The following is a 26,288-nucleotide window of genomic DNA, read 5'->3' on the forward strand; positions in this document are numbered from 1 at the left end:
CCAGCATGCCCTGTTACTTGTAGTGGAAATAAAGTATCCAATCCACGCTCCTGTGTTACCCTTCTTCCTCAGTAAAGGACATCTCATGAACTTACTGATTAAAAAAGCTCTTTGACAAGCACAATGTTTGTCAGAACACTCCTTGAGCAGATTCTACTATACAACCTCTGTAGTTTAGGAGGCAGAAAGGTCATAAAGACTATGCAGTACTTGCTACACTAGAAGTCCATATGCTTCTTATAAGGCTATGCTACTTATTTTATGATTTCTTAGTAATTTAACACCTTTACAGCTATTGTCTATCAGTTGAGACTACTTAAATTCACTTCAGAACTTTATTATTACAGTAATGTTCATTACAAATGTCAGTCTACAACAGTAAGCACCAGTACTGAGTTACATGGTTTAAATTTACAAAGGAAAAAGAAAAAAGCTATGCTGCCAACCAACCAGAAAATGTTGCCTTCCAATTCAATTCTATTAACATTTAACACACTATGTAATTCTCTCAAGGATTTTGTTGAATTCAATAATCCTACATACTTTCTCCCACCAATTTCTACTCTTCCTCTTTCTCTCGCATACAAAAAAAAAAGAAAAAAAAATCTATTATACCTTAACAAATCATTAAAACAAGAGAGCATAAAACACAGGGCAGTGTAAGAGTCAAGATGCCTTCAGAGGTTCTTTGACAGACAAGAACATAACTACTAAGATGCCATTCTATAGTAAACCCACACTGCCACCATATTTATCATCATCTTCACTATCCCACTTATATGTATACATAACTACCTGTTTTGTGATATTACAGAGCTGTACAAGCTTAGAAATAGAACTTTCAGAGGTTTTATTTACTACTCCACAAAGAAAACGTGCAAGACACTAGTAAATACAACTTTATAGAAACAAGGGCAGTACGTCCATTTAAGCTGCACATTACAAAATAGAAAGACAAACAATAGGTATACAGGGATTTTTTACAGTTCTTTTAAATCCCTAATACCAACATTCTAACCAGCCATTTTCTGTCTCTCTGGCAAGACAGTACTGCACATTGACAAAGTTGCCCATGACTATCCAGAAAAGCAGATGGTAATGTGAATAAATGAGAAGACATAGTTCACTTGAATTAGCATGCATTAGTACTTTATATAACACTACTGTGAGAGAGGCTTTTTAGCTAATCATGGGAAAGCTTTAGTCAAACAAGCTCAGGCTATGAGCCTGATCCAATAAACTGCAAAGCCTGTTCATAAATCTTTAATTTCTTGGTGACCAAGTAGTTTGCCTATGTCTCGAAACAGGTCTGATTAAACAGCACAAAATTTGGATAAAATCCAAGCATGTAACTTGTTCAAACTTACCAGCTAAAGAGCCAATAACTGGGTTAAAGAATCTGATATATATAGCCAGGACTTGTCTAAAGACCTTCAAATCATCCACCAGGAGTACACTAATGCTACAGTTGTCTTAGCACTACAGAATTGGGAATGAGGTCAGCAAAGTTTACTCACCTGCATCTATGTCAGCATGTGGCCTGAGAATTCTAATTAACCTAATTGAAAATATCAAAGTATAACAGTAGAAAAGCTCATACACTCACAGCAAGACAAAATCTCATTAATGCTACCAGGATGTATATAGTGCAAGATACAAATACATTTCACCATTTATTATGATGGGGGAGTTAGGGGGGAGATAGGGGGTGCTTCTTAAACAAATCCTTTAATATTTAAACTGCGTAGCTTGTACAAACATAAGAAACCTGATACTTTGATACATATGTTAACTACCAGAACAAAAAGGTGATTAAAGACTACAACAAACTTCTCAGGGGCTGCCAAAACAAGAGAAAAAAAAAAAAAAAAAAAACAGAAAAGAGATGAAGAAAGAAAATAACAACTTCCTGCATGCTTTGACATTAGTAAATAAGGTCAGATATGGGAAGAGTTAACTACCTACATCTACAAAACAGAAATGTACCATATTTCACACCTGAACACACAGTTTATTCTGAATGATTGTTTGGTAAGTGCAGAATCTATAGGATTATTTCTTCTTTATCCTAACAAAAGGAGAGAACCTCTATATCCCAACACAGCCAACTCAATCTCAACTATCCAGATTAATTCCAGGCTGCTACAATTTCCAGCCTCCTCTGTCAAAACAGTGGACTGCTTTTTGTAATGACTACACCTTATCATATTTTTTAAGGCTGTCAGGATACTAAATATAATTTATTGGTGGAAGAGTTATCTGTTAAAACACCATTCTTCCATGTAGAATCATCCATATCCTCACAAGAACTTGGAATGTATTATCCTTAGAAGTGGAAAATATCCTCCAAGTTTCATTTACTTGATACCTAATGTAGAAATTCAAACTAGCAATTGTGTTTAATCAAATTACAATCGAAGCACTGATTAACACAATTGGAAGAAGCTCTATTAAAACAGAACAAAACACACCAGAAAAACAGCATGTGTTAATTCTTGGTTGGTTAAAGTACACAAAAACCTGCAGTCTTCACTACATGAAACCAGCTTCCAGTATTCTCTCTTTGCCTTCATGCTAACCTGTCAGATCTCTGAACGCTATCCACTTCCTTCTGGTTCTAGTGTAAAATGAACTAATTATTGCTTTGAGTTCCACCCCTCACCACCATGGAACCAAAACATTCTAGCATTAAACTACATAACACTTGACACAATTGTTCTTCCAAAGATGCTTTGAGGAAGGCATCTCTTGATTGCCAAACAGTGTCCACATTGGCCCCTGTACTGAAAGTACTGCTGAACAAGAAAGGAGAAAAATCACCGCCTGTTACATCTGCTCCGCTATACACAAAAATTTTTAGCTAACACAGAAAAGCACTAAACTACTATAGGCCATTTGTGTCATACCTGCATCATAAAATCAGTGCATTCATATTTTGGAGGATCAGATTATTATTTCTGTGTGTTCAACATGTAAAATATCAATGTCCACAACCCTTACTCAATAACACAAATTACACAAATAACATAAAGCAAGCTTCGGTAAATGAGAAAAAGAAGTAACACAGAAAGGAAAAAGCACAAGTCTTTGAAAGTCATCAGTTCTCACAGATATGCGAGTTAAAAATATCTGTTTTCCCTTTTTCTCTTCTTGCCATTTTCCACCCACACTAACTATGGGACAACACAAATTTGAGGAAAAATTAATTCATTCTGAGATTTCTTTTTTCAAATAGCTCACAACAAGAAAATAAATGTGCCCAGAGAAAGGCATGCATAAAAAGCCAGAGTATTTTGTTGAGGCTTATCTAAAAGAAAACACAAAATAATTACTTGAAAACAGTTGTCAGATAGAAAAGTTTTCAATTAAAAAAAAAAAAGAGCATTCACATTATAAGGTACTACCCAACATTTTTCAGTAATCGTTCAACAAAAACACTTTATTGACAAAACTTGAGGAAAACTACGATTTTTTTCCACTAACCTCCTAATTGCAGAATCTGTTTTGGGAAGAAAAAAAAAAAAAAAAAGAAAAAATCCCTTTCAGCTCTCTGCAAGACCTGGAGAGGAAACAAACAGTAGAAAACTAGGTCTTTAGCATAGTCTAAGCAGCAATTTTATTCACAACATAAGTAAAAACTCCATAAGCTCATCTAGTAATTTATTTTGATCACAGATATGGGTAGATTCACTACTGCATTTTCCCATACCATCTTTTTCAATTTTTTTGCATAATCTGTAAGTTGGTACCATCCAACTCCCAATACTGTTTTGTAAAGCAAATTCAAAGATGTAAGACACTGCAGTAGTACACAGACCAATACTAGATACAGTAATGACTTTCAGGTAATTGGAAATGTAAAAGCATAGCTTGCATGTCGAACTATTACTTAGAATGCAAATAGTTAATTCTGAATGTAATTTGATTTTGCACACTTATGTTTTAATAGTTCCTTTAATAACAGTAAGCATGCATGCAAATTATGTCTGCCTAGTTTATGGACCAAGCTTACAAAAAGGAAAAAGATCCTATTTATCAAGAATTCCAAAGCTGCTGTTTATGTTATTTGATTGTATTAACTGTTAAAATAAATGTATGGGCCACAATGTTTTGCATTTGTGGTATGAGGCCATTAATAAACTAAATCTCATGGTTAGGCATGTACTCAACAGACACCCAGCAGTGATCAGGAAGAATCAACTAAGTTTAAAAATGTTAGGTGTATCAATCTATTTAATCAGTTATGAAAACTTAAGAAACTAGGAATATGGATAGGTAACCATATTCTGAAGCTCCTAAAACCATCTCAATTTGACCATAAAGCTGTAAGTAGTTTGATAAACTTCAAGTTTGCATTTCTGCATCCTGGTACTACACTTACAGCAAATATTTCAAAAAATACAAGAATCATATATTTTGAACCCATAAATACTGAACTGAAAAATGACCTGAATTCATTTCATAGACATTTTTCTCTCACACCAGACTCGCAGCATGCAAAAAATGTCTTGAAACAATTGATCTGGAACAAAGGGCATATTTTTTTGCAAGCCACATGGCAATGGTTTTTACTTTCCTTTTAATGAAAACACAGGTATGAAATCCACAGCCCTAGCTGGAAGCAGCATGTAAGAGCCTCCAGCAACAGCAAGTCAGACCTATCAAGTTTCCCCTGTTGCTAACAGCAAACACCCAGCAGAAAAAAAAAAAAAGTGTAGGGATAGCTTACACTCACACTTTTCAAGAATACCACCTCAGTCTTCATCAATGCACAGATCAAGAAATCTTTATACAAAGAGGATATCACTGCATTTTGTGGACTTTGATGGATTTTTGTTTCCCCACGATTTTGAACCTCTGCAGACTTTTCATATCCAAAACACCTTGTGACAAAGCATTCCACCATCAACAATATGCTAAGTGATATATTTCCTTCTGTATGTTTTGAATATTTCATTTTTGTTTCATCGGACACCTTATGTGCACACTGAGAACTTTCAAGCCACACATGGTCTATCATGGTCTCCCAGAATCATCTCTTTTCTAAGCTGAAGGCCCCTAGGCTCCTTGCAGAAAATCCATTCCATACTTCTGATCATTATTGCATCCTATTCCTAGATATTTACCAGTTCCAGTAAACTAGTTTTAGACAGGCAAAAGAGGTACCAAAGCTGTAAGCACTATTCAAGATGCAAGTAAACTATGAGTTCACACAATGGTGTAACAACATTCTCAAATTTGGGTGTAGTCCTCATGGAGACCGGAAAGCAGTTTGGCCTAGATCTCAGTTTTCAAAAAGCTTACAATCACCTAAAAGTTCACAAAAATACTCATTGCTAATGCAGCCTATAATGTTCCTGAGGATACAAATAGCAGGTGGTGGATGTGAACTGCTTGATAATCAAGCACTTTATAACAATTCTGCCAGGTCTGTCATTTCTGCCACTATGCATTTCCCAAAATAACTCCCTAACTATATGGCCTGTTATTAACTGCCTTTACAGATCTCTTCCCACAAGACACCCTTATTGTCTTGGATTTCACAACTCCTTAACATCACACGACACATATTCTTTTCAGGGATATGCTATAGTAACTCTGATAATATTTTTCACAAGTCACTACTACATGGCAAATCCTTTATCAGATGCAGAACAAGGTAAGGACCAAAAACCTGTAAATTAGTCTATAACCTGAGAAACAGAAAGATGTACTTTTCCCCTTTAAAGCTGCTTATGACACACCTAAAACTATATTTCTGCACCTGTGATAAGGTCTAGCAACTATTAACCTTCACAGCGAGCACCTCCTCTCACACAGATTTTGTAATTTGAAGACATTATGTGATTCCCCTGCCCCTACACCTTGTTCTAAATTATCACAGATCCAATACCTAGAGGTCAGCGAAAAGTCATGCATGTTTTGTCTTTCTGCTGTTAAGACTGAAAGTACACACGCTAAAGTGAGACACCTGCCATACTGCACGTCTGTGGTCTGCTATAATGTTCACAGCAACACTTGTTCAGTTTGCATGACCGAAAAACTCCTCACTCCAAACTGATCACATGACACTGAATTGTCATACAATTTAACACCAGGGATGGGACACTTAAAATGAACTCACAGACTGGTATCTGGGAATCACATGGCTTTAATCTACAATATTAGACAAAAGGAGCAAGAAGAGTCAACATTGTGCCTCTGTTGAACTTGCAGCTCTAGCATGTCATATCACTCTGCACTGCAAAAAGTTCAGTCAAAAGTAAACTATACAGTTAACATTGTACAGCAGGAAACTGCAAAGATTTCTAGCTCTATAAATCAAGAAGACAGCTCCACAGGGACAACAAAAGAATGCTGCTAACTTAGAAGTTTCCCCAACTCAAATATCAGTCATGTCTACAACCCCGATGATGACAAACCAGTCAAGAGAAAGTTTTCCTCCTATTATTATCTAATATTTTTCCAAATTTTAGATATTTGTACTGATCTCAGGTTTGAAATATTTGTCGTCATTTATTCAAATAGTCTGAATACCCCCATCTGAAATCAAACCCAAGCATGAAGAGTTTGATTCCTAAAACTTACAGTTTCATAAACTTTTTTTATTTCTACACCTTTATTCATAGCTCAGTTTACAGACTTCTACCCTTTTCCCAGCTTTAATTTTAGTTTTAAATTTAAATAGTCCTTTTTTCAAAACAGTCTTATTATAAACAATTTATCCAAAGCCATAGGTTCATTTACAATTATAACAATTTATAAATCATGTTTTAAGAAATGAAAGAAACTAAGAAAATAAACAAAAGCTGACATAGCACAGTAATATTTGTAATACAGCATCTATTATGAATAGAAATAGTTACCTAGGTCTTCTTGGAGAAATGCTACCCACTGACAACTAGCATCTAAATTTTATTAGATAAAACCCAGCAGCAAATCATAGATGTACTGAGCTAAATCACAACAGCCTCAATGGACCAGTTCTAGATTTTACAGGCAGAAATGTCACAAAGGAACTGGAACATATCTTGTTTGAGAAATTCCGCTGTAATATCTGCAACAGTCACTAAAGTATCCTCTCATGTCTGAGAATCAGAAAGTGCAACCGATTAGACACTGAAATTTTTTCAACAGTCTTCAAAAGATAAATTTTGAATTTTAATCCCTTAAATTAAAAATGCTGATGGTTTTCCTCTCATCTGTTTTTTACATAGTCCTCAGTTTTTACAGTTCGAGGTAAACAGAGTTAAGGATAAAAATGAGTGCTTGTGTAAGTCAGAAGTAGCACTACTCACACAGACGAAGTTAACAACTTATATGCATAACTCTACAATTTTAAAGAGGTGGAATAAAGTTGCAGCAAAATTCAAGCCTACAACACCATACACAATGCCACTTAAAAAAACCTCAAGTACACTCTAACTCTTTATTTACCAAAAACTACAGTGTTTATAATGCACTCTGGACTTCAAATCAGCAAATTGTTATAAACATCTTCATTATGTGATTTTATTACACAATTATTCTCTTCCAAGTATAAAATACTGCATTTCTTAAAAACACCTTAATTATGAGTCAATCTATGAATCTAAATGAAAATCAAGGAAAGAACTCAACACATCACCTGATCATTTTGAGATATGAACTGTTAAGCCATCAAGTGACTACAGACATATTTTCCTAGATAAGTGTTAAAATCTTAATGTTTCAGAATATCACGTTTTGAGCGACTCATGATCATTCAGAGAACGTGAAAATATCTCGTATTAACAAAATTACAGTAAAACACACTCTTTGAAGCTCTGTGTATACTAAAAATGTGTTTCAAAATGTATTAGTTTTTTTTTTACTTTATGTCAGGGGGTAGTAGGATAAAATTACAACCTTCAGGAAAGAAATTTGACCAAAACTGATGCCACCATACACCCCATTCACATGCTGCTCAGGATCCTGCTTATCAAACATATCCCAGCAAAAGACAATTATAGAAAAAAAAAAATGAAAATTTCAAAGCTAATTAATTGCAGAACTAAGAAGTAGACCAATAAAGAGCTGTTTAAACTGAACTCCTAAATCTACTCAATCCAATATTTTTTCATGAAGTTAGGTATGAAGTCACCATTTTTTTTTAATAATTACTGACCTTGTTCATAATAGCTTAGGAAGATTCTAATAAGTAGCACTTGACAACACGATTTTCTGATTTTAATGCACTTCTGTGGTAATTGTGCATTTAGATTTGGTGCAGGATTGTTTACCTGATTTCTTTTGAAATCAGGCCAATACATACAAAATTCTCTACTCAATACTGATCAGTAATTATGGATTAAAAATTACAGGACTTGATTTTTTTTTATTTTGTCATAGTTACTGTTAAAAAAAAAAACAGAGACCAAATCAGATTTTTTTGTTTTAAAAAAACACTGACTAAAGGTTTTTCTCTTATATACATTGCCTCTAACACTGATCCAACACCTGTTTCATCATGTCCATGTATTTTGTTGAGACATAATGTTTCCTGGATCATTTCCTAGACAGGCAATTGCTCTTACCCGCTTCCATATCTGCGCTTAGCTGAAAGAAAACCATCAGCAGCCAGTAACCTATAACAACAGTACCACTCCATACTATAGTTGAGAGTAAGATGAGCAGCATGAGTAGCAGTGGTTCAGTTTACCTTCATTTTAAGTACTTAAAAGCAAATCATGCTTGTGTTTTCCATCATCTTATGTTTGGAAGGTACTTCTGTGAAGCAATACCATCAGCTAGTTATCACAGTTCACAGAAAAATAAGGGTAAAGCCCAAGACCAATCCTACACCACAGCCATTTTTGTATTCTTGGTTCACTGAGAACATGAACCAAAAAAACTGTAGGTGACAAAAATATCCTGCATTAGGCTGCCAGTAAATTTCTTTCTTCTGGAAAGTGTTTCAGCTTAAAAAACTGCTGGCTTAGTAGCCACCAGGTAACTTCCTTTGCTGCTGTTGCTAGTGTCTCAGAAAACAGTGCAAAGAATCATGAATCTGCAGTTTAATAATATAAAAAATAAAAGCTGTTTACACTCTGGGCAAGTATAAATCTTAAAAAAACCACACAAAACCCAACATTTTTTTCTAAAACAGTTAATTTTTTGTATACCCTTGTTATTTCAGATAGCCAGCTAAAATCAACTGCAGAACAGACAACGCTCATTAATAGAAGGCTATTAACATAGCATAAAGCCCTGATCCCAAAACTGGCTATGAAAGCACAGAGCACTATAGCCACAGACATGTGGAATCGGCACCTCACTGAGTATTTTACACAGAAGACAGCTTGTTAAATCTTTCTCTAACACGTTAGAACTGTTAACTTCCAGGAGCGCCTCAGAGACATGCAGACACGAACGAGCGGTACCACCGCAGCCGTACTTCGTAAGAAAGAGCAGTTGTTTGGAAAGTCCATAGAATTTTATCACAGCCCAGAAAGACACGGTGAGAGGTAACGCTGAACTTTACTCTGCCCATTCCCTTTGAACACCCGGGGAAACCGCCTGGTCTCTCGGAGAGAGACTGCCTGACCCAGAACCGCTGGCTACCAACGGGAACACGAGATGTATTTTTCCGACACCTGCCGGTTTCGTTTCCTCCGTCCGCTTGTCCGCAGCGCGGAGCCCCCGGCGGGACCCCTTGCCGGCCGCGGGCCGCCCCGAGCCCCCACGCACCCCAGCGGGGCTGCCGGGCGGCGTGGCGGCCGTTCCGCCCCTCGCCACCGACCCCTGCGGCCTGTCCCGGTGCGGTCTGTCCCGGTGCGGTCCGTCCCGACGGCCGCTCCGCCCCGAGTCGCTTTCCCCGGCCCTGGCCCGCCTCATCGCCGCTAGTCCCTCGTCCGTCCGGCCTGTCCCTGTCCGCTCGCTCGTTACACTCGCCCTCCAGCCGACAGGCCGCCCCGCGCCTCCGCCCCGCGAATCCGTCACCGCCCGGCCCGGAGCTCGCCCCACCTGTCCGGGAAAGGGTTAAGCGAATAGCCGCAACCGGAGGAAGGCGAGGAGAAGGGAGAACGGCAGCAGTGCCGGTGTGCAGGCCCGTCCGCCCGCTCCCTCGCCACCCCCTCCGCCACCGTCTCCCGGGGTCCCTCGGGGCTTCTCGTCCCGGCGCCTGCGGGACGCGCCGCTCCCTGCGCGGATGACAGCTGCTGACCGCGCCTGCGCGCAGCCCGCGCACGCACGGGGGCAGACGGCGGCCGGGAGGGCGGGGGCGGGAGACGCGTGACGGGGGAGCGGCACCCGCGTCACGTGCGCAGAGTGGGCGGTGCCGCTGGTGCTTCCGGGCGCTGCGAGGGATTGGGAGTCACGCGGTGGTCACGTGGGAACGCTCGCGCCCGAGGGTGGTCACCTGGCGCGGGGCGGGGCCCGCCGGTGGTGGCGGCGGTTAGCGGAGGTTACGGTCGCCAGGGGTGAGGCGGGGCCATGGTGCGCAGGTAGCGGTCGGCGCACTGTGCTCCTGAGCGCCTGCTGGGTAGGCCAGGCTCCGCCCGGGTACGGGCGTGCGGGAGGGTGAGGAATATCTGGGGGAAGTGGCAGCTTTCGGGGAGCTGGCCTCGGAAAGGAGAGGTGTGGCTGCCCCCTCCCCTGCCCTCCAGCCGCGCACGCCCTGCTTGCCCCCGTTGTCCCGGCCGACCCTCAACGATCCGTGCTACTGAACGGGGAGCCGGCTTTTCCTCCGACCTACCGCGGCATCTCCGGGAAAGCACGTGAGGAAAGCGCAAGTTTACAAGTCCGTCAGTTAACCACAGCGATACTGCGCCAGCAAGACCTTTCTGACCCGTAGGGATGGTAGGTCTCTCAGAGCAAGCTGTTACGTCGACTTGGTTAGCCTGACCTCTTCTAAACCGTCATGTCCCTCACTAGTCAGCATTACTACGTTGAAGTGATTTTGTTTCCAAAACTTTAATGTTGCTTTTAGTGACTCAGCCATGCAATGTTGTGTGTCATTCATTTGCTTTTTAAAGTGCCACGGTACAGTGTAATTTTGATTATTCAGGTTGTTGCTAAAGTGAGTTAGACATCTCTTTAACTGTGTGGTACACTTCAGTTTTTCTTAGTAATTTCCATCTTTCATCTTAGCTTCTGGTTGCTATGTTGAAGAAGGCAGTGAAAAATGACAAAAATATCTAGAGGATGTCCTTCTTCAAACATACCTATTACATTAAAAGAAGTCTTGGGCTTTGATTTATCTTTAAGTGCCAAAAACTTTTTTCAGTACTAATGGAACCTGAAAGTATTGGCTTTTTTCTTTTTTTTTTTTTTTAATATGTAATGCGCTCAGAGACTTCTATGTTGTTTTGTTACTTGGACACAGTGCTATACATTAAATAATAGTAGTAATCGGTATGCTATATCTTCAGTCCCAACAAAAATCATTTAACTGTATCTGTAAATATCTCTGTATGGCACCACTATTTCCAACAATGTCTAAAACGAGTCATCCTCATCTACCTAAGGAAAGGAATTTCATTTCACTGAATACAAGTATGAGGAACGGAAAAAGTAGTTTGCCTTTTTCCTCAAGTCTTCGAAGAGGATGAAAAAAATATTTAATGCTTATGGGAAAACAGTGCAGTTGAATGCACTTTCACATTCCATTTATTCTCTGCTCGTTGATGCAATTCTAAAGCGCTGAAGACAGATAAATGAGCGTTGTTTTTGCATATGATCTCTAATATTCATGCTAACTGCTTGTTGAAGAGAAAGTACAGCAGTGACTCTTGAAGTATTGAGTCAGCACCTCTCGTCGTCTGCTCTTATTTCAGTTTACAAGTGTCTGTGAGGTCATGTAGTGCCTGGAGTGTGTTACAGTATTGCCAAAGCATACACCTCAGTGTCCTGGCTCAGCACTCCCAAGGGATGGACTGAGGGTGCAGGTGGGTGGTTTGAGAACATTAATCCGTATCATGCTGTGGCTATGGAAAACTATGCTTTGGCCTCATTATTAAAAGCCAGTAGCTTTGCACTTCTATCTTGCTAGATGGAAATAAGGACACTAACCTTTCAGAATAGTTATGTAGCTATGCATGGTCAATAAATCAATATTTTAACATTATTGAACTGTTCTGGAATTGTGCTTTCAGTGCTTAGTGATAACCTTCTCTACTGTCGTGGGTTCATCTCAAAGCACCTGTGAATCTAGCCGGTATGAAGAATTTTTTCCTTACTGAGGTTCAAGTACTCTTCTGTGCACTTTTTTCCTGCCTTCTGTGTTTTGGACTATACATTTATGCTAGTGTTGGCTAGCAACAGAAACCCTGGTCGTGAACACAGACATAAAGTGAACAATATGTAACTCGTAAGTTCCCACACCTTTGTTTTAAGTTGATGATGCAAGGTCTAGGCAGCACAAGATTCTGACCAAAAAATGGCCTGTCTGCTGTTAGACAGTGGAAGTACATTGTCTCTTTCACCTCCTTTGGCAGAGCTCAGAACCCACTCCTGTTTAAGTAGTTGATATCTGTTTAAGTAAGTTAGGAGTTCGTCTTCCATGACACTCTGGGTCCCTGTTTCAGTGTTGTACAACTCATGGTGAAAACTTTTTTACTTCATATAATCTTAATTTTCTGTATTCAGTTTGTATGTTTGTCTTGTTCTATCACTGTGTGTTTCCAAGGAAGCTCCATCTTATCTGTGCCCTCCCACTAGGTAGGGGAGAACAGCAAGACCACCCTGAAGCCTTGTCCTCTCAAGGCTGAACAAACCCAGCTCCCCCAGTCACTGCTCGCGTGTCATATCCTCCAATCCCTGACAATCTTGTGGCTTTCCACTGGACTTGTTTAAGTAAGTCAATGTCTTTCATATACTGGGAAGCCAAAACCTGGGCACAATGTGGTATTTCACCCAAATTGGTGCAGAATATATACTTTTTGGTTTTAAATGTAGGTTACTTCCATACTGTCTATCAATAATACTAAAAAATCTTTTCAAAGTTGAAAGCAACATATTTTCTTAACGTGACAGTAGCATAACTAAATAAACTAAAGTCACTTTTGAGGCAGAAAAAGTTCTCCTGTAGAATTCCTGTGCAATACTGCTTGAAATACATGAGATGGCAGCAAACACCAGTAAGTAAAGAACTGCAAGCCCACAGCAGAAAAGCTTTTGGCAACAATTTGGATTTTGCCGTGTTCTTGATATTATTGTCTAGACTGTGCAGGTTGCTGCAATTCCTTTTACACTGCGTTGAATTATAAATCAGGATGAGTGCTGGCTGTTTGAATATAATCGTGACTGAAACTTTCTTTAGAATGTGTGTTTAATTGTGTGGAATTTAGCTGTGTTACATGACATGTTTTGTAGACCGCAGAAGAAACGTAACTTTTTTTTAAATTGTGTATCTTTTGTCAATTTTATGTCTTTGTTGTCGTGTCTTCATCTTAAAAATGTTGGTAGAAAAGTATAAGCTTGTATCTCCTAAGTTCTCCATATTCATTCACTTCGTAGATGTTAAACATTTCAGTGACATGGAGGGGAAGTTAGACATATTTAAACTGGGAATGATGTATAGTAAAAACAGTAACAGCACAAATAGGGAGTTAGTCTACCCTGGGATACAGTCAGGAGGTAGCCTTCTTCTCTTAATGTCAGTATGTCCAGATCAAAAGTCTTCTGAGTGCTCTGATTCATACAGAAGTCATTGTCTTGTTGTAGGAATTCCCAGATTATCTCTTGACCTGTTACAAAGGCCCAACTAGATAACCATAAATATAACTTCTGAGTGGAGAATTCACGTTAAGTATTTAATACATTTCTTGACATTTTGTATTAAACATAGAGGAGACCTTATTGCTTTAATATTGATCACTTTAATTAAAAAGCTTACCTATCCAGTCAGTGTTCCTTTCAGCCAATAGATTTTTCTTTCTTCAGAAATTGTCAGGATAAAATGGAGAGGCTATGCCATATTAGTTAAAGGATGCCTGTGGGCTCTGCAGAGAAATAGTGGTGGAACAGGGCCTTGCAAGTCTACTCAAGCATCAAGTCTCAGATGCCCAAGTTCTTGCCTCTCAGGCAGTTCAGCTCAGTTGCAGAGCAGCCAAAGATTCGTTTGTATCCAAGAGCAAATGCTAAATAACACTGCATTATTTTTATGAAAAATGTAATGCTAATTTCCACTATTACTGGACAGATGGTCAGGAATCTTGACTGTACTGTAGTGTGAAAAGGATGACAAATTAACAATACATAATTAGGTCAGCTTGTCTTCTCTCTATGTCAGTAAAGTTGTGTTCCTTTCAGTACCATTAGTTGTGTGACCTGTTTTTAGTAGTGTTCTAGGTCAAAATTTTCACAATATCTGCCCATTTTCTCTGCAGCACACACAGAATCACAGAATGTTAGGGATTATAAGGGACCTTGAAAGATCATCTAGTCCAATCCGCCTGCCAGATGAGGTTACACAGGAATGTGTCCAGGCAGGTTTTGAATGTCTCCAGAGTAGGAGACTCCACAACCTCCCTGGGCAGCCTGTTCCAGTGCTCTGTCACCCTTACTGAGAAGAAGTTTCTCCTCAAATTTAAGTGGAACCTTTTGTGTTCCAGTTTGAACCCATTACCCCTTGTCCTATCATTGGTTGTCACCCATGTGACATTTCTGAGCTTTGAGAGTTTTATATGCAAAAAGAGACAATCCCAGAGTAATGGCAAGGTAAAGATGAATATTCAAACAAGTACAAAGAATGGAGGATTTTTTCTTTCTTTCCATTGCAGATACATAAAAGAATTGATGTATGTAAGCTTACCCTAAAAAAGATGTAAATACATCTTGTGATGAAATACCTTACCCAGGTACTTTATACCTGCAATGAGTTTGATTTTTTGATGGCAATATCCATTGAAATACAGGAGAGTTTTTCAATTTGTAAATTGGACATAGAGTCAAGGCACATCCCGCTTAGTTAAGAAGTTACATGTTAGTGGAACCAAAATCTCTTTATTGCGCAAGTGACAGAGGTGGCTCAACGCTGACCTCAGGACAGCCAGGAGGAAAGAACTCTGATTTAGTGCATTAAACAGCCCCTCAAAGAGAAAGTTTTGGCCTGTTTGCCTATTTTATTTCATCATTGGATTGACAGCATGTTCTTTTGCTGTGTGGACAGACTGTGTTTTATTTCTGGATGCAATAGATGGCAGTCTTTATCTTCTCTTTGTCTGGTCTACTAACAGTTCTTCCACACACAGAATGACTAATCTGCTTACACTGCAACAACAGAAAGACAGCAAGGCTTGGCTCGGTCAATAATCTAACTGCTTGCACTTAAACCATAGATTTAACCTCTGTAACCTGTCCACTGAATCTACTTCAACTCTGACAAACATGAAACTGCAAACAAGTGGCATTTAACCATCATTATCCTTTTTTAACAATTGTCTGATTTGAGGGATGGACTGAGAAAAATTAATTAGGTTCCTTTATAAAGCCCTCATCCACAAGTGTATGATCTTCTTTGGCTGAGCAAGTGACTGAGAACCATTTTTTCACTGTTGTCCTGAGAAGTGTTTCACTGCACAAGAAAGGTAACAGAGGAAACTAGACACTAAGTGGGTAAGTACTGACTGAAGGATACCATGAGAGAACTAAAACTCTTGTTTAGCCTGTGTGATTGCCGTAAGTGATTTGAAACCATGAAGATAAATTGGTGTGGATGAACTGCCATATTTTTTTCCAAAAGCAGTGCAGAAACTAGCAGTTTGGCAACTTTCTCCAATAAAAAGAAGACATCTATTGGCCTGATGCAGGGAACAGTCATCAAACTTAGCTTTTTCAAGTAGAGGAAGCCTCAAAATATGATAAAAGCAGGCTCTGCCACAAGTTGGCTAAGAACTAAAGTCAGTCTGAAAGAAAGTCTAGTGCTCCCGTGATCATAAGTGGAAATCAAGGAAGCTGCCTTTTTTGTTTTTTAATTCTTCCATCACCTCCATTGTTTATTCTTTTGTCTTTAAACCCCTTATGTGATAACACAGGAAGCAGCTGAAATAACTTTACCTTCAGTTCACTGCACAGAACATGTATAAAGTAAAAAAAATTAAACAAGTGTATACAGCCCAAATTATTGCCTTAGAATACTATTTTCTAGAATTTCCTCTGGGTTTAGAATTCTGGAGAAACTGGAAATTAAATGCAATTTTTACTAACCAGGAGTTGCCACAGTTTTAATTGTTCACTTAAATTCAGAATTATAGTGTATGATAGGGAGACATAAAAGGTTAGAATTTGTAGAATAAGTGAATACAAAGACAGAAATCTCTTTTTTGCCTTTGAGATCTTGTTTCAAACATCAAATAGTTTGGTTTTAATACTAAAGCTTCTAGCTAACTTAAGCTTACATATGCAGAATCCTTTAGTAAATAAGTTGTGACTTGTAAGTAGTCAAAATTAACATGAAATGGATAGGTCTTATATTTGAAGTTTTAAAGGCTGATAATTTTGAGAGTAAATGTAATTAAATACTGAAATAAATTTTGACTCGAGTTTGATACTCCGAAGTTTTATTGCTTTATTTTCAGTTTAGTAGTCTACACAATTCTTTACAACATTTTTCTTTTATTGTAAAGAAATTCAAAGCACTGATGCTGTTACAAGTCTGAGAATCAACATGAATTCAGAACCCTTGAAAATCTTGGAATGTATCAACCAAGCAGCTCTTGAAAATTAATGTTTTTGACCTCACATGATTTCATGTAGCCTTTGTTGTCCTTAGACTCAGCCATCCATCCCATTAAAAGTGCTATAATCAGAGTACCCAAGGAAGTCCAAAAATATTCTTACTGACTTCACCTGATACTTAACTGATCTTTTAAATGTTGTTTTTCCTCTCCATAAAACAATGAAGAATAGCGTTTGCGATACTGGAATCAAACAAGCATTAAATGAGTAAAGTTTCTGGCATGTGCAGAGTATTATTTCGTCTTGGTATATTTTGACTTTGTTAAAAACACACAAAGTGACTGTTAAATCAAAAATACTAGAATCAGTCATGGAATAAATATTAGTTGCAGGCTAATACATGTAGTTTACAAGTTATGAGGGGAAATATAGCCAATGGGAGGGTACATTGTGAATACTGTTTTTAAAGAAGTGTATGAACACCCCTGAAAACCTTTTTTTTCTGGTCTTTGTATTCTCTTAGCAGCTTAAAAATTCAGTTTCTAACACTGTTTGCTTTTCTTTTTTCTATTTCTGTATACCAATTCCATACCTTATTTTCAATCACATTACCCTTCCTGTGTAAACTCCCAATCCTGACAAGAGATTGTGAACCCTTTTGTGCCAGTTTAGTACTTCAGTAGGATGAGTTTCTGTAATTTCAGTGTGTTGGGACAGAGGGCAAAGCTGGGGGGTGTTCTGTTGTTTTTTTTCCTCCCACACTGTGCAATGGTGGAAAACATGACATACATCAACATATAGCATTTCCAAAAAGCACTTTCTTTTTTTCTGCCTTGTTTTTTAAGGCATAAAGGCACTTTCAAACATCTGTCCAGGGTAATGATGATACTTTAAGAGACAATAGTCCAAGGTTTTTAACTTGAATGACAACACCGATAGCTCAAATCCTGAGGTCACCCAAGGCAAAATAAGAAAGGGTCAGAAGTTCTACAAAAATGAAAGTCTTTCATCAGCATAATTCTTTTGCATTTCTACCTTTTTACTCAAATGTGCAAAATATGATCAGTACTAGCTTAGCTCTAAACTCCCATTTGCTGCTCTTTAAGGTGTATTCAAAGCAGAAGATGGTCCATCTGTCATGGATATTAATAAAAATTCTGGCAAAATGTTGGATTACTTCTGGGATTACACTTAGAGACAAGATTTGGAGAAGAGGAATTTTTAAGCACAATATCTGCCCATTTTCTCTGCAGCACTTACATGACTTCACTGAGCTTTGAGAGTTTTATACGTGTAAAAGACTACCCCAGGATAATGACAAGGTAAAGATAACTATCCAAACAAGGATGAAGAATGCAGAGTTGTTGTTTTTTTTAGGTTTGTGGCAAACCTGTTTTATTAAGGCTTACACAGCTGGCATAGCTTCTAATTTTTCTTAACCAGATTAAAATCTTAGGACATCATATAATTAATTAGAGGACCAGAACCTCAAAATAGAACTTCATTTATAGTGAGTAAGGCAGCTGGCTATGCACATTTTCGAAAGCATGCACTGTTAAATTAGTGCTACTGTACTCATACCTTTTATTTGATTTTTAAAAGCATATTCATCATTTGATCCCTGAGCCTATTGCTGCAAGCAATATTCCTTTCCAGCTGAGCCACAGCTAACATGTCTTTTATTCTTTCTTCACGACCCTTTTGTCACTTCAGGGTGCTCTTCTATGTGTTGTAAAGTACAGATGGTAAAATGCTTTGGGTCATGCAATGTCGTCTGTTAATTCTTTTGGCCAGCTAATCCCCATTTTTCAATTTCTGATGTGTTCTGTGTAATCGTTTTTCTTTGGTTTAACCATTATGCCTGAACTAAAGAATGTCTCTTAATAGCCCGAAGTCAAAAGCATTGAGCTAAATTGTTCTTCCACAGACACCCATGCAATTAATTCGGTTAATTAATTCACTGATACTGAAAAGAATAACAAAAAGGAAAAAAATTACTGACTTTTACACAGTGATAAAGTCTTTATAAATATTAGAAATAAAGCCACATCAGACAGCTACAGCATGTGCAGAAGAGTGCATCCAAAATACTCTTTCAGCCCAAGACTAACAGTGTGAAGTGTGGGAAGAAGATGAGGAGGGAATTGTGCACGTAACTTAATTGCAGCACTGGTGAAGTAACCTGATTAGAATAAAACAGTAAAATTACTAAAACACATGTGCAAGTCCTGGTGTTGGGCTTCACCTAAATGCTGTGCTTTCCATCATGTAGTTTGATAATAGAATGTGACATTCTGTGCCTTTCAAAGGTATATCCAAACAGAAGCTGAGGCTTTTCACAGCGTGCATTGTTGTCTTTTGCTGTCTGCTCCTGAATATGATGGTCAGTGGGTGACGTTTGTGTTGGACACAGCTTAGGTCAACCCAACAGCTTGCTCCTGCTGAAATGAGATTGCCTTTCTTTAATATGTACCCCCCGACACACAACGCCACACCATTGCTTTTGTCGCTTACCTTGTGTCAGCGCTGGAGCTTAGATCCCCCATCTGAGCAGACTCAGATTATCAATCAAATTATTTATATATATATATATATACACACAGTTATATATTTTTATATATATGTATATAATTCTCTGATATATTATGAGATTGAATCTGTATAAAGACAGAAATGTGACAAAAGCACCAGACACCTGGTGTAAACAGAGAAGAATGTGAGGTTTCTCATTTTCACCAGTGATCAGTTCAAGCCATCACTGGTTATATGGTTCTTATTGTCCATTGTATCTCATCTGCAACCTTTTATTAGCACAACTTTTCATTTGTTTGTTTCTCAAACTCTTTTTATGAAGTTTAAGAATGAATTTTAAAATGGTACTTTTGTCAATAATTTCTCTTCAAATTAAAGGAGTTAAACTGTCTGAACAATATGGGAGACACTGTTAAGAAATCTGTTTAATAAGTCTCACACCCTACAACTATGGCTGGATAAAAGAAGGCTAAGTCCTGTCATAGTTGTAGGCTGTGCTTCTCCGCTTTCCAGCTTAAAAAGCATTTTGGGAACTCCTACATTCTTTAGAAAAAGTACTGCTAACTGTATCCAGCTGTAGATTGGAATACCTTTTTTCTCTTCCTTTTTTGGTGTTCTTGCTGAGAAAGATGTCACATGAATGCACATTGAATTTATACAGAAATTAAATGAGCTGCCATGAGCTTTTCATTTTCCCTAACATTCTACAACCTCAGCACTCTTAGTGTTTCTGTCAAGTTGCTGTAAATACGCCTATGTAATAAGTTACTGTAGCCTGCAGAGTTGTTCCTTATTCACAGTTGCATCCAAAGAACTTGGTAAACCATGGGGGGCGGGGGGGGGGGGGGGGTGGAAATATAGGCAAGCTTACAAATAGATGGGGCGGTGACGAGGCACTTTTAACATTGAGTATACTTTGTAAGACCTCGTAAGACTTGATCAAATTATTCCAGGACCTTGCCCCAGCAGTTCCAGAAGGGACTGCATTCCCCTACTCCAAGGTGAAATTAAATACAGGTTAGATCTGACATCTATGGCAATCGGCTCTCACGAGTGTCACTACTGGACACTCATCATATTTATAGGAGTCATCAGACTCCACTAATTGGCGGAGTAAGAGCAAATGACAAGACAGGTGGTTTACAGCTTGTGGAGCTGTGAAAAGTATGTTGGCAACAACCTAACTTATATATTTATCTTCCTTTTGGGGTAGTAGAAATGCTGCAAAATAAAATATTGAATGAACCATACTTATTTTTGTGCATCTTGTAAGTTAGATTTTTCAGGTTAATTTACAGATGGTTCTGCAAAGAATGAATTCAGGTGATGTAGGACCTAGTTCTGGCAAAATAAAGACTTCTGTACAATAAAGTCCATTGTCCTTGCTCCAGACAAAACTAGTGGAAGATATTTCAGGCATTTTAGGTTACTACTCTATATGTGCTTTTAGTAAATGGAAATCCTAGCACTAACACCATAATTTCAAGAGACAATGTGTGTGACTCAAACAGCTTGTTGCTGCAGCTTCTCCCTCTCTCTGAGACACTCCCACCACCTACTAGACTTTGTTGTTAGCTGATTAAATTCATTAACTAAGCGGAAAACTAATCCAGAAAAAGAAAGATGGCTTCCTGCATGATTAGTGAGATGAAATGGTTCATCACCCAAGGAAGGAGAAGGAAACTCGCAACTAAGAACAGGAGGAGATGAGATGGAAAAAAGAGAAGGAAAGGTTTTCTCTTTCTCAACAACAGTGAGATTGCAGTGCTAGATATAAGATTATACATGTCCACAGAATTAGAATAGAAAAATGGGAACTAGTAAGTAGTTTATATCTGAAGATGTGGAAAACCAGAAGATGAAATGTAAATAAAGAGTGCACAGTTTTGCTGGTGTTTCTACCTACAAGAAGGAGGAAAGAAGACAAATGTGATTAAGCAAAGGAAATAACATAGCAAGGGAAAAGCTGCTTTTAAAGAAAATTTTGCAGAAAACAAAAGGGAAATGGGGGAAGCAGAACAGAACCAAGAATACAAAGTAAGTAGAAAAAGGAAGCATATAAAAGCAAAATAAATGAAAGAACTAGGACAAGGATAATTATAATCTGTAGAAGCTAGACTCCCTGAAGTGCACTGATACATTGATTTTCCCAGCTCAAGCGTGGAAGGCAAGTTTCTCGAATCATCTGATTTCTAGAGTCTTGCCTACTGCCATGTCGTGTAGCTGCCAATGGCAAGTCTTAAGAGGGTCTGGAGGATGCAGCACCAATCTGCAATTCCTGCACAAGAGCACTGATTGTAAGAAAAGGTTGCCATTCCAGCAACTAACTTTCTTCCCTGTTTGACAGAGGTTATGTGAGAAGGAAAAAGGATTTGAAAAGCTTTTTCAGTATTCTTTCTGTTATCCTGGGTAGAAATGGACAAATATTAAATCCCTTTCTTGCCCGGTGATTACGTTACCTCTTCCCATTATCTGTTTGTAACTCATTGCAATTTTTAATACTTATTCTGGCTGTTTATTTTTTGTCATCTGAAGCTCAACAGTCTTGAAAGTGTAATCGAGTCCATTTCATGGGTACATATGCTTTACTAAAAGGTGTGATCACTGGTAGAACGAAATGCCACCCTTAAGAAAAAATTGAAAAGGTATGACTTTGCATATTTAGACGACTGTTTTCGCTGGTAGCGACCTCTCCTGAGTTGTGAGAAGCTGTACGTACTTTTATTTCATTAGGCTCTAGCAACAACCCTTGGACAGCTTGACTGATCAAGGGGGCTAAAGAGAGGTAGGACAACATAACAATGTCCATTACAGAAGAATAAAAGGGTATAAAAGCATGGGAAACAAGTTGCACTTGGCACATGAGACCGGGGAGATACTCATCTTTTTTTATTTGTGGAAAAAAAAATATGTCGGTAACTATCTATAAATAGAAAAACATTCTATTCATGTAAAGTGAAAAGCGGTGGTAGTGTATACTGTATTTCAATTAATATGGGAGTGAAATTACTTTAAAAATGGAATATGAGTTATTGGAAAAAGCATCTGAGCTGTGGAAGATAGGACAGTAAAGATTTCAGAGAATTTTGGTGAGTAGAGGGATGAAAGAAAGACACTTTGCTAATAAATGTAAATATTTGTACCCCCTGCTAAATACCAATTCTGTATCTATTACATTTAACAAAAAATCTGAGTCATTCAGCAGTCCTGAATAAACAAAAGATACAAAATATTGGCCAGATTTCAGAACAAAATTGACCAAGTTTGAAAGACACCATTAAAATAATTGTTTTCATTGTTCTTATTTCCAAAAACAGCTAAGAAACAAACATTTCTCACAGTTTATTTTTATTTTTAAAACTGGTATGGTATCCATTGCAGCTCTGTGAACTATTTGTTTATATCTCTGAGTCAACACAAAGTGACACTCGAATTTAACCTTCTGTTCTATCACAAGACCAAGCACATGCTGATAATATTTACTTACCAGGAAGCTGGCAGATCCCTTCCCACTAAAAGCCCTCCCTCACTCCATCCCAATGGCGTTTCCATGGCCCTTTAGCTTCCTGAAGCCCTCTAAAACTGGCGAAGAGGAACACTGAGATTCATTGGAAGGGGGGGATCATGGAGGTTTATTCAACCCATAACAAGTGTACCGGAAGTAGTTTACAACCCGAGAGCGTTCTGCTTCTAAGTCTGCTATCAAAACAAGTTCAAGAAGTTCTGCAGGACAAAGGACCATATAGTGAAATATGACTGGATCATTGTGGGGCAGGGGGCAGATGGAGAGGAACGCAAGAGGACAGCGAGGGAGGGGCACAAGGGAGATTAGATTTTACAGTAACTTTTTACTTATGGTGAAGAGTTTTGTGTTAAGTTCTCTGTTAAGTACAATCATATGGCTGACAGTACTTTGGCTTCTGTTGGGTCTTTCTTAAGGAAAAAGTTTATGAAGAGACCTGTTCATGAGAACTGGGAAAATAAATACCAGTTTTACATTGTTTGCTAGGGAATAATCTAATTCATAATTTCTAGAGCAGCAAATAAATTTATGCGAATAGATATAGGTACCCATGGGGAGAGTCACAGACTGTTTTGTGTTCTTTTCAAGGGTATATCTGCATTGACATCCAAATGGGCCTAAAACCTCAGATAAGTAAAATTATTTTAGAAAGAAACAGAATCCTTGAAGTTCTGATTCTTAGATTTTTTTTTTTTTTTTTTTAGTTAAACAGACTCTTGTAAGTTTTTCACTGGGCAATCATCTCTTGAACATTTAATTGTTGTTTTCATAAATTATACTATTCATATATGTTTTTGCAGAGCACATGCTCCTGCTTTGCAGATCATTATACTACTTTAAAGTCTCTTAACTCCATGCAATTATTTCAAATCTCTTGATCCGTTTTCTGTTCCATTTCTTCTATTATTTTCTGCCTAGTAATGACTGAAATGTTCAGGCTAGTTTATAAATAAAAGTTCTTCGAGAAATATAATGTGTTACTTGTCACTGGTCGGAAATTTAAAATGGAAGGTAATGATTTTTCAGGTTCTGCTATCTGCTTCTTGATAATGGATGACCTGAGTTTAAGTCTTTGATTATTTCGTATGTGACTACAAGAGTTAATACAATGAGCTGTGGCTAGGGAAGCCAAAAGAATCTATTCTTTGTATTTCATTGCCACTATTGTATGTAATTACTTTAAGAGGTTCTGAATACCAAGTCCCATTTAACAGTGCATATTGCTTACCTCGATTAAAAATTGATTAGGCAAGAACACACAGACGGTATTAGTTCATACTCCTTGCCCAGTGTTTTTCCTACAAAAAAGCCTAGACTTTTCCTTTGGAAAGACATATTTCTGTCTTTTAATTATATCCTAGAGTTGATGTTGATCAACAGAGTGCAAGTGTTCTGCTGAAGCAGCAAGAAGTATCATGGGTTTTATTTCTGGAAGCTCCTTGTGCTCACATGGCAGAGGTTACTGTGAGGCCCATGTTGTTAAAAAAGCAATTGTCATTCAGATGAGGAAGTGCTATTTCCCTCTGCAAAATTTTCAGAGACTCTGTTTCTGGTTTATGTTAACCTTTATCAAGTAAAAAGTAAAGGTGAGTTGATCCTATTATTTATTTCATCTTTTTTAAAAGATTGCCAAAGACAGAGTTGCATAATGCCATTTTGCAATTGGTAAACGTAAGCACAGAGAGGATACATTTTAAATATTTGCGCTTAGGCAGGCTAATTTATTAGCCCTGGTAGAAGATGGTGATCACTAACATTCTCATCAGTACAATAATAAATTAACAGACTGCTCTTAATTAACTCAGCGTCCACTGGAAAATCGAGACACATTTCAGATTAATCCATGGGTAACAAGTATAGTCTTCTATAAGAGCAGATGTAATGTGAAACTACATAATTTTTACATGTTAGTACTATGGAAATTGCAACTCCCGCTTCTGTTCATCTGTTAGTAACATTATGCCACATTATTCTTTGAAAGAGTGGCTGTAATGACAAACTTTATATGAGATAGTGAGTCCTTTTTATGTCATCATTATGTTAAAATACAGCAAAAGAATTGTTAGTAACATCTGAGATTTCTCAGCTTCCCTCATCATTGTATACTGTCCTGCTATTTTAATTACAGATTATGCCCGATCTGCTATATTTTACATCCAAACAAAATGAAACACTGAAAATCATTAAGATCTAGGATTTCCTTTGCAGGTTTAGTCTAGTCTCTAGACATAAACATTAGAATATATTTTCAGAATATTTAAAATCACTGTTTTCTCCCTAGGACACATACCTGAATTAGCTTTTTCTTTTTTTTTTTTTCCTCAGCGCTACACTTACTATTATTCCTAACTCCTCCTCAGTTCTTTTGTCTTATTTTTCACCACTGGTCAGTCCTGTTTTGATCACTACTCTCACTGGTTGCTTATTCCATCACCTTCCTTCCACATAAACCATTCTGACAGTGACCAGCATTTCCTGTCAACTGTGGTCTGTAAAGTAGATTACCAAATGGTGTTTTTCAGCTTCTTGCTGTAGTCTACCTTTCCAGCTGCTCACCAAAGTCTGAGCATTGTTCCTTCTCCACCTGAGTTAGGATTTTGCCTCACCATACTGCACTAAATAACAAATTTCTGATTTAGTGGAGGCTCTCTATCATGTTAAAGAATCCTGTTAAGAGGCAAAGTATGTTAATGCAGATCTCTGCTGAACCAACATTATTGCATGGCTTTTTGTCCAGAGCTGCAGAATCGTGACTGTGCAAATCATGTGCAATCCCTGAGAGATTCAGGGAGCATAAATGAATGGCAAATCATGGTCAGAACATGCTGTCCCAAGGTAAAGCATGCTCACTGGAGATGGAAAGTTTAGAGAAGATGTGGCTGAGTCCTAAGAAACCTGTAGCAAGTGTGTGTGAACTGATCCTTTCGAAAGCTTGTATTTTAGTCATGTTTGGTAGATTTACTTTTGAATTTTTTTTAACAGGAGCAGTGAAAAGATATCTAATACCAGAACCAGGCCATTGCAACATTTCAAGCTTTTTCTAAGTTATGTATTAACTAAGACATTATGTAACATTAAAGTATTCGGGTTATTATTTCAGAGCCAGGTTATTCAATGCTGATTCAATCTTGGTTTGTGTTTAAGAGCTCACATAGATGTGTTCATGAGGAGTTCAGAAAATATCAGATACTCTGATCAATTGCAAATGCACTTCCAGAAGACAGCTGAACCAACCTTAGCAGCTGCAGGTTCATTATCAGAAGAACCAGTTCCATTGCTTTCACTCTCCGTATGCTGCTTGTGCAGTCCTGCTTCCTACCTTGTACTGACTGTGATACTTGTTTTCTGTGATACTTTAGTGGGACAGCTAAACTTACTCAGCCAAGAAAAGCATTCCTCTTTTTAGGCTGGACTTGATGTAATGAAATTTTAGATGGATTCAATCAGAAAATTAAACATCATCTGCAGTCATATGAGCAAACCTGTATACACGCAGGTACAATCAGGCTATGATCAAACACCGTAACTGGTTACAGGCCATCTAGAACCCGATAGAAAAAATGTTTTAATGGAATCACTTGTCTCATTTGCAGAA

General features: G+C 38.1%; 2 protein-coding genes across 9 annotated transcripts in view; one reads left to right on the forward strand and one right to left on the reverse strand.

Moving 5' to 3' along the window:
• Positions 1 to 10,219, reverse strand: part of KDM4C (lysine demethylase 4C) — a 263,563-nt gene extending 253,344 nt beyond the window's left edge. For 2 of the 8 annotated variants that reach the window (XM_071802538.1, XM_065860565.2), the window contains exon 1: positions 9,985 to 10,217. The gene's annotated coding sequence lies outside the window, so the exon portion shown is untranslated. Of the gene's footprint in view, positions 1 to 9,984 lie in introns of all 8 variants that reach the window. The other 6 variants (XM_071802539.1, XM_065860562.2, XM_065860563.2 and 3 more) reach the window with 6 other exon arrangements.
• A 191-nt stretch (positions 10,220 to 10,410) lies between these two features.
• Positions 10,411 to 26,288, forward strand: part of GLDC (glycine decarboxylase) — a 69,014-nt gene continuing 53,136 nt past the window's right edge. The window contains exon 1 of the mRNA XM_065860673.2: positions 10,411 to 10,818. The gene's annotated coding sequence lies outside the window, so the exon portion shown is untranslated. The remainder of the gene's footprint in view (positions 10,819 to 26,288) is intronic.

Source organism: Patagioenas fasciata, chromosome Z, assembly GCF_037038585.1.
Source record: "Patagioenas fasciata isolate bPatFas1 chromosome Z, bPatFas1.hap1, whole genome shotgun sequence".
Lineage (NCBI taxonomy): Eukaryota > Metazoa > Chordata > Aves > Columbiformes > Columbidae > Patagioenas > Patagioenas fasciata.